The sequence below is a fragment of the Cynocephalus volans genome, chromosome 12 (genome assembly GCF_027409185.1).
Source record: "Cynocephalus volans isolate mCynVol1 chromosome 12, mCynVol1.pri, whole genome shotgun sequence".
NCBI lineage: Eukaryota > Metazoa > Chordata > Mammalia > Dermoptera > Cynocephalidae > Cynocephalus > Cynocephalus volans.
The window spans coordinates 93,283,013-93,291,635 of NC_084471.1; the positions used below are offsets into that span (position 1 = coordinate 93,283,013).

Sequence of the window (8,623 nt, forward strand, 5' to 3'; positions counted from 1 at the left end):
TGAAATATTTTTAAAAGTGTGGATAAATTAACTTGGCTTTGAACAAAAGGCAACTCCCTCTCCCTTCCTCGAGTGTGTGTGGCAGCTATTTTGATTACTAACCTTTCTCACACCCTTGTTTTTCCCTTTCTCCCTTTTTTTTTTTCTTTTTTTTTTTTTTTTGCAGCTGGCTGGTACTGGGATCTGAACCCTTCTCCTCGGTGTTACGAAACCTCACTCTTAGCCTTTTATTCACCTGCACAAGGGTACTTCAAGAAGTTCATGGAAAGATTTATATTATCTTGCAATTCTATTTTCCACAAACTTTTTTTTTTTGGCAGCAGGTCAGTACAGGGATTGAACCCCGGAACTTGGTGTTATCATAATTTTCCACAAGCCTTTTGTGTGTGTGTGGCTGACCAATACAGGGATCCAAACCTGTGACCTTGGTGCTACACGGCTGCACTCTAGCCAACTGAACTACCTGGCTGAACCCCCACAAACTTTTTGAAATTCCCTTGTATATCTGCCTTGTCCTATCTACATCTTGGTAAATAACCTCAGATTAATTTTTAAAGTGAGTTTTGTTTCCGTGTTTGCAGAACCTGATAATCCTCCTCCCGCCTCACTACCACCCCCTGTATCTATCTGCAGGATGCATAACTTTCCAGCATCACTGACAGCTGGGTTTGGCCATGTGACTATGTTCTGACCAAGGAGCTGTGATCAGAAGGGATCACATCCTCATGAGACAGCTGCTTGCCCTCTCTTCTCTCACTCTTCCGATGCCCTGTCCATGGGCTGGGACACAGACCTGGTGTTGGGAGTAAACCAGCCTCAGCCATGCATACCACGACAACATCCTAAGAGGACAGAGCCACAAGTGAGAAAGAACCTGGGTTTCCAGGTGACCTCACTTTGCAATGCCACCCATCCCATGGACTAAAAACTCTGACTTTTTGTACGTGAGAAAGGCATCTTTTATCTAGTTCATCTCTTTCAAGCCACTCAGATCAAAAACCCACTTAATGAGGGTAAAATAAACAAACAGACAAACGTGATTTTCTATTTCCCAGAAAACAGGTCCTCGGAAGTGAAATCCTTCAACTTCCTGTCTCTCCATCTTTAAAATAGATATCCTTATGATAGCCTATTGTTTCCTTCCCTGTGTAAGCCTAAACTTTTTACTTCGGCAGATTCTTAGGTGTCCTAAAAAAGAAAAAGAAAAAAAGACCATATATGTACACATTGTTTTTTTTCCATCCTTGCATCAGGGTTTTTCAGGGAAACAGAACCAATAGGATATATCAATATACAGACCAAGAGAAAGAGAGATTATGAGAATTGACTCACATGACTCTGGAGGTTGAGAAGTTCCACAATCTGCCGTCTACAAGCTGGAGAACTCGTAAAGCTGATAATGTAATTCAGTCCTAAGGCCCAAGACCTGGGATGGAGGCCAATGGTGTAAATCCCAGAGTCCGAAGGGCCCAGAACCAGGAGCGAAGGCAGGAGAAGATGGACGTGAGGTTGAGGAAACAGGGCTGGACAGAAGCAGCATCCCCTGCCCCGCGGATCATGCGTCCGGGTAAGGGGAAGGGGGCGGAGCAGAGGCCGGAAGTCTGGGGACTGGGGCTCGGGAGCAGCTTGATCCTGGTCCGGACCTTGTGCTCCCGGTGTCTTCCTAGAGGACCTGTTGACAGGCCGCTGTGCACGCTCACTTGCAAACCCGGTGTGTGAGCTGCCTGGGGGCCCTTCCCAGCGTGGCTCAGCCACCGTGCAGAGTCATCGCCCCAGCGTCCATCCCCGGGTCAGGGTGTGTGTCTCGGGGTGTGTGAGACAGAGGAGGAAACCTCGCCCCCTGGCCTCACCCTGGTGGGGCCCCGTGCGCCGAGTGCTGGGGACGCCGAGGAGGTCAGCGTCTGCACGAGGCTCTCTGCCCACCGTCAGCTGTGCGCGGGCAGGTAGCGGGGCTCGCGATGGCTCCCTAGCTACCCGGAGTTGCTCGTGTGGATGTATTGGGTGAGTGGATGTATTGGGTGCATGCGTGGGGGTCTCAGCTGCCCCCAGGCCCACACAGCCGACCCCTTCCCATCCAAAGCCATTGGTGGAGCTTCTCTGGAATAGTTTGCCAAAATATGACAGCAGAATCCACAGTCCAAGACCATTTCCACCGAGCTCGTATTTTCCTTTTCTGTAGGAACATTTTTTTTTTACCAGCAGTCCGCCATGCTTCCGAAGCCAGGTTTCATCTTTCCTGGATCACTGCAATGAAGTATTATTACAGTTCTGCAGTTCCCGATCTGGCCTGGGCTTGCTCGGATAAAACTTTGCATGTATTTAGTATGACACGGATTCTATACTGTAATGATGTCCTGTGCAAAAAGAAAAAAATTAACGAAATGGCAAATTTTATTGTTTTAATGCATATGCAGTTTAGTGACGTTTACATTTTGAAATACAATGTATAATTCATTTTTTAAAAAGTTGAGGACATCCTCAGTCTGTCCTCAAGCATGCCTACCAAGTATCTTGTATAAGAGGCTCGCTCTGAGGTGGCTGCAGCGGTATTCAAACAGCAGGATCAGCTAACCTATTCAGGTCTGTCAGTGGAGGTCTCTAAGAATTGAACTGAAGGCATCGACTAGAGGCGGACAACACAGAATCAAATAAAACTTAGACGTAGAAGGTAGTAAATTGCTAGGTATATGGTATGAATAAAGCCAATAATTAACTCTGCTCTCATGAAACTTATGCTCTGGTCAGGTGTTCTGTACCTCATTCACACAAGAGTGATAGGACTATGACATCTTTCTAGCCAGCTATATATCTAGGACAATTCATTTTACCAATGAAAATGTATTTCTATTATCCTGACGCTAATTAATGAACCTTCTGGTATAAATCTCAATAAAGATCCTTGAAATGCTTAAGTAGCCACCTAGGGAGTTTGGATTCCTGATTAGGGCACTTCATACTATAACTAACCACCCTGCTGGTGTGTGAATTTCTAATAGGGTAAGTCTAATGATAACTAACCCCCCCCCTAGAGTGTAGATAAAAGTTAATTTACACACAACTACATTACAGTGTTTATAAGGAAGTACATTAAAGTAAATTATAATAGAGGCAATCTAACAACATGGCAGAAAGTACGGCTGCCCAGAGCTCCCAAGTGTCACATACCAGTTTTTAAAATACTGAACATCTGTACTGCAGGTGAACTGCTATTGCCTGCGTTCCCCAAATACCCTCCTAATGCCTGGGTACCTTCCTTAGGACACCCAGGGCCTCCCCATTGTCGAGTCTATGGTAAGTAAAAGAAAGTAGTAGAACATTGTTATTTTGAAAAGCTAAGAAGGCAGCATGTGTCTCAGATTATAAGAGCAAAAGTTCCGAACTTGGAAATGGAAATAATGAGCAAATATTAAATACCTATTATGTGCAAATCCTATTTTTAAAAGCTAACCTGAGTCAATTTGGCCATGCACAACTTTTAGGTTCTTTTTGGCTACAAGTAGCCAAAGAAGTTTTTCCTCAAGTATAAACCAAGATTCCAGAGGGAGTATTGGGTCAGACACTCAGAATCCTCCAGTGTTCTTGCCCAGAGACCCCTTGAGGGGTTTAGCTTCCGGCATCATTGCTTACGGTACAGCCTACTGCCTCTTGCGATTTGTACACCCTATTTATACAAGGGCAGGGAGAGTCTCTGGAGTAATTTTAGATAATCACCTATCTAAACGAATAGCTTTCATTTGCCAAAAAAAAAAAAAAAATCTCATTTCTAACATTCATTATGTTGTCTACAGGCCACTATTTTTATCAGTAAAAACCCATTTCTCACATTTAGTGGGCAAATTACATAGTGTCACTGTTGATTAAGATACTAGTAACAGCCGTACAAGTGGGATAGAGCCAGCAGAGAGGCCAGAGCTGTCGTTCTGTGCAGCCCATGAGAGAAGGCGCTCGACTTGGGGAAAGCAAACCCTCACCCTGCCCCTTTTCAATTGAGAGCATCTTAGGACTGGACCAGAAAAAAGACTGTTCCACCAATGAGACCCCACAGGCCCTGGGCTCCTCAGGGCAAGTTGGTAACCTCTGTCTATAGGTCCCAAGTCTGCCCCATGCGATCTCACTTCCTTGCATGGTGGAACACCCAATGCCAGAAAAAAGAACTTTGAAACATGAAAATTATTTTTCAGCCTCAGAAAGACTATCTCTGAAAAGAGAGTTGAATTGGTATAGAGGCTGCTTTTACTCAAAACCAGATTGAAGTGTTGAAAAATGTCTTTAAACTGCTATCCTGAGGCCGGCCCGTGGCTCACTCGGTAGAGTGCGGTGCTGATAACACCAAGGCCACGGGTTCGGATCCTGTATAGGGATGGCCGGTTTGCTCACTGGCTGAGCGTGGTGCTGAGAACACCAAGCCAAGGGTTGAGATCCCCTTACCGGTCATCTTTTTAAAAAAAAAAAAAAAAAAAAAAAAAAAAAAAACTGCTATCCTGGCATTGATATCAGAGAAGACTAAGCTCAAAAACTGAATCTAGAGGAAGACAGAATCCAGATCTGGTTCCAAAATCAGCATGCAAAGTTGAAAACGTCCCATGCAAGAATCACACTTTCTATTTATTTCTAAAACGTGATTCCCCCATAGGACATTTTCTAATGGAAAAAGAAAATTCAACACAATTCTCCTGGAACAGATAGAAAACTAAACGCATGAATTTATATTGTGGAACATGACCAATCAATGGACATATCAAGTGTTAAAAATGTGATGTTTTCTTCCCTGCACATTTAATCCGAATGTTTTCATTTCCTTCTAAAAATATGTTGTAAATAATTACTGTTATACTGTGGTACATATTATATTTGGGCACTTTTAGGTACAATAAAGGTCTTTTCTTTACATTTTAATAAACATTTTCAGGAAGGCCAGGAAAGTTAATTTAATAAATTAGTTTGCTAAAATCAGTAAACTCATTACTAAATGATTCCACAAACTAGATTCCATTTATAAAGTATTTCAAGTAAAGTAATCTGAAGAACAGAGGTGTGATTTGTTTCCATTAGCTTCCTTCAAGTGCATTTAGAAACATGAGTATGCTTAACTGCATTATAGAACATAATTTATTTGTGAATCTTCAGTTTCTCTTGATTTATGGCAGAAAGCAGGGAGAATTTCTCACCATATATCAAAACAAATCCTTAAAACATGCCAGTTTCAAGTTGTTTTTTTTTCAAGCAAAGTCATTATGCCAAAGCAGAAATATAAAAACATCAGCTGTTGCCATTCATACTATTGGTTTTGTATTGCACAAAAGAACTAAGCTGCAAATAAACGCAAAAGTTTTTAATTAAAAAAAGATACTAGTAACAGAAATATCTGAAAAAGTTCCTGAATGCCAGAAAATCACCATCCCTGGACTGTGCTTTTTTTTTTTTTTCTTTTCATTATGAAGATTTTTACACGTACAAAAAAATGGAATAGTTTAATGAACAACCATATACTCATCACCTAGATTTATTTTTATTTTTATTTTTGTTTTTTCTTTGTTTTTTTATTTTTTATCTGTTTACCTTTTTTGTTTCTTTTTTCATCATCACTTAGATTTAATAATTCTTAATACTTTACCATATTTACTAAAGCATTACACAGTTAATTGTAGACATCACATTTCATCCTGAATACTTTAGTATACACTTTTAATAACATACATACATTTTCCCATAATCATAATACCATTATCACATTTAACAAAATTAACATTGTCCCCTAATATCCTCTAATGTTCAGACTGTACTCAGGTTTCCACTTTTGTCCCAAGCATATCTTTTACTGTTGATTTTTAAAAACCACACTCAGCAAGCCTTTCACCTTGCATTTGGTTGTTACTTCTGGATTAGAATGCTGGTAGCCTCTGGATTATAGCTTAATCTAAATGGTACACACATAATATCACAATTTATATGTGAAAATATTTTAAAGTAAATTATAGACATCAAAATGACCTTACTAGATATTTTCACCAACATTATCTCATGTATCTTTTTCCCTAAGAGGAAGAAGTTGTCCAAAGGACTCAGCCAGGACCACATGTATTTTCTGTAAGAAAGAACTTTCTGATCAATTTGGGGATTCTGAAGTTTAAAGAACAGATGATTCCAACACCACGCTTAAGAAACACTGACCCATGGTATAACATGCAAACTCTCAGGTATGACTCTGAAGGTTCTTGGATTTGGCCTCAAACCGGTTTTTTTTACAGTCTTTAGTATCCACACTGATTCCCAAGCTATTCAGTGTTCACTGACAGGGCCAGGGCGAGGGTAGGCAGAGTGAGGTGCTAGGACACAGGGTGGAAGAAGGCATCACTCTCAGTGCTGGGCCTGCACTTGCACAACCCTGATGCCTCCTTGATAACGAAAAGAATCTGCTCTGACCAGATCAGCTAAATTATAGGATCTTGGAAGATCTGGGTTAAGTCAGTAACCACATTCATCTGTCCCGAAACATGTTATCATAAGACTATTTTACTTAGAAGCAGCCGTAATGGCACCAGGAAGCCGTAAAATAATCTAGAATACTTCTTATTACCCTTACCCTAGATCCCTGCGTGTAGGATGTAACCAAGTAACAATCCCAAATCTGTATGTCTTGTACACCGATAGAAAGCCAGATGAGGTCATTAGGTGGGGTTGTCTTTCTCTCTCCTTCGACCCTTCCCCCTTCTCCTGATTATAAAATGTTGGGCTCTACTGGTCGTCTTCGGAACACATTTTCAGGGATACCTGATCTGTGTGTCTCCCCAGCTGTAAGTGTCATATTGGTTCAATAAATCCTTGCTATGTATATTTGGTCTCGGTTTCTTTTTTAGGTCAGTACTCCTCATCTTTTGCCCCTCGGCACCTCTCTTCTCTCACCCTAGTGCCAGCCCTGCTCCCTGAAAATCTCAGGCACCTCACATACATATACATTTTCAGCGCATCCTGAAAACCCACTGAGTTTGAGATTCCCTCTTATAATAACTTAGGAAATCAAAACTCACAATCTTGATAACAGCTCCAGTGTTCATATGTGACTTAAATTTTGAATCTCAAGATGTTAAGATTCTTAGGACCCCTTCAAATCCATAGAAAGCCTTTGTGTAACTTGGAAAAGGTTCAAGACAGACTCAGCCCTGCCGAGGACTCATGCTGGGCAAGTCTGGCTTTGCTGCCGCAGCCCGCACCCTAAATAACATAGAAACTGCGCAACCCATACGGACAGGGATCTTGTGACTTATGCCTTTTACACGGGTGATGTGAAATGAGTACCAGAATTAGAGTCAGACACACCTTTTCAAATCCAAGCCAGCCACTTGGCAGGAAACTTTGAACTACACCTTACTTGGTCTCACTGAACCTGTTTCCCCATCTCTAAAGTGTGGGTAATAATTTGTAGAGTTATTATGAGGAATGAATGAGTTAATACATGTAAAGTACTTTCTTCCTGTTGTATAGGTGGTGCTCATTAAATGCTAGTTTCCCCAGCATTCTATTAAACTAAAAGAGCTTAATAGAAATTTTAACAAATATGTTTCCTTCAGGAGACTTCCAGCAGTGGTAGAGATCTCAGATCTGCCAGGACCTGAGATAAGAATAATAATAGTAATAATAACAAGTGTTTATATAAGTCTTTACTTGTGCCAGACACTGTTCTGAAAACTTTACATGGATTGTAAAATCCTCTTTCACGGATGCAAAAAAGCCATTGCCAGAAAGTCCTGGGGGCTCCGCTGTGGCTCAGTAAGAGCTAAGAACTAAAGGCAGTTCTTAGCTCTAAAGAACTAAAAAACTCTCTGCACTTTCAGTCCATGTGGCTTTAGCCAGCCTGGGTTTCCTTACTGTAGTCTCAATCAGGGCACATGCTACCCATCGAGGAAGTTCCCAGGCTCAGACGACGAGCGACATCCTCCCAATTGACCAATCATTTCTTAATATTGTGAATTATCAGGGCTGTCTGGTTAGCTCAGTTGGTTAGAGCATGGTATTGTAACACTACAGTCAAGGGTTCAGATCCCCATCTCGACCAGATGCAAAAAGAAAAAAGTAATAAGAACATTGTGAATTATCAAATAAGCTGTATAGTTGCTGTAGCACTTCCAGCTAATGAACACTAGATTCTAAGATGATTTCATTTTGTGTTTTATAGAATATGAGGATAGGTCTGTTTGTTCGTTTTACTGAGTTAAACGGCTTCAGGAGCTCTACTCCCAAATTGTAGTCCTAGATTCCAACAACTGACTTTTGCTAATAGCTCTACCTGTCCTTTAGTTATTTGTCAGTAAACTGGGTGTTGTTCCACATCTGTTAACATCCCTGAGAGATTTCCGTGAACTGAACCATTGCTGTCATCATCAACTTCTTTGCCATTGATATGGAAGTTAAAGTTAGTTTAAGTAACTGAAAGTTAGTTTACCCAAAACAAATTATACATTTTAGCACTTCTAAAGCATGTCAAGCCCTCACTCCAGCCTCAAATACAGCTATTTACATTTATTAGCATATCACTGACAGGTCTCTTCAAGCTCAGGCATTGAGCAGTCTTCCAAACCTTCCCAGCCCCAGAATTCTTGGATATCAAGATCCACGTGGGCAAAAA

General features: G+C 41.2%; 1 pseudogene; it reads left to right on the forward strand.

Annotated features, from left to right (window-relative positions):
* The first annotated feature begins 1,431 nt into the window (after positions 1 to 1,431).
* On the forward strand, positions 1,432 to 4,622 carry LOC134391759 (homeobox expressed in ES cells 1-like; annotated as a pseudogene).
* The last annotated feature ends 4,001 nt before the right edge of the window (positions 4,623 to 8,623 follow it).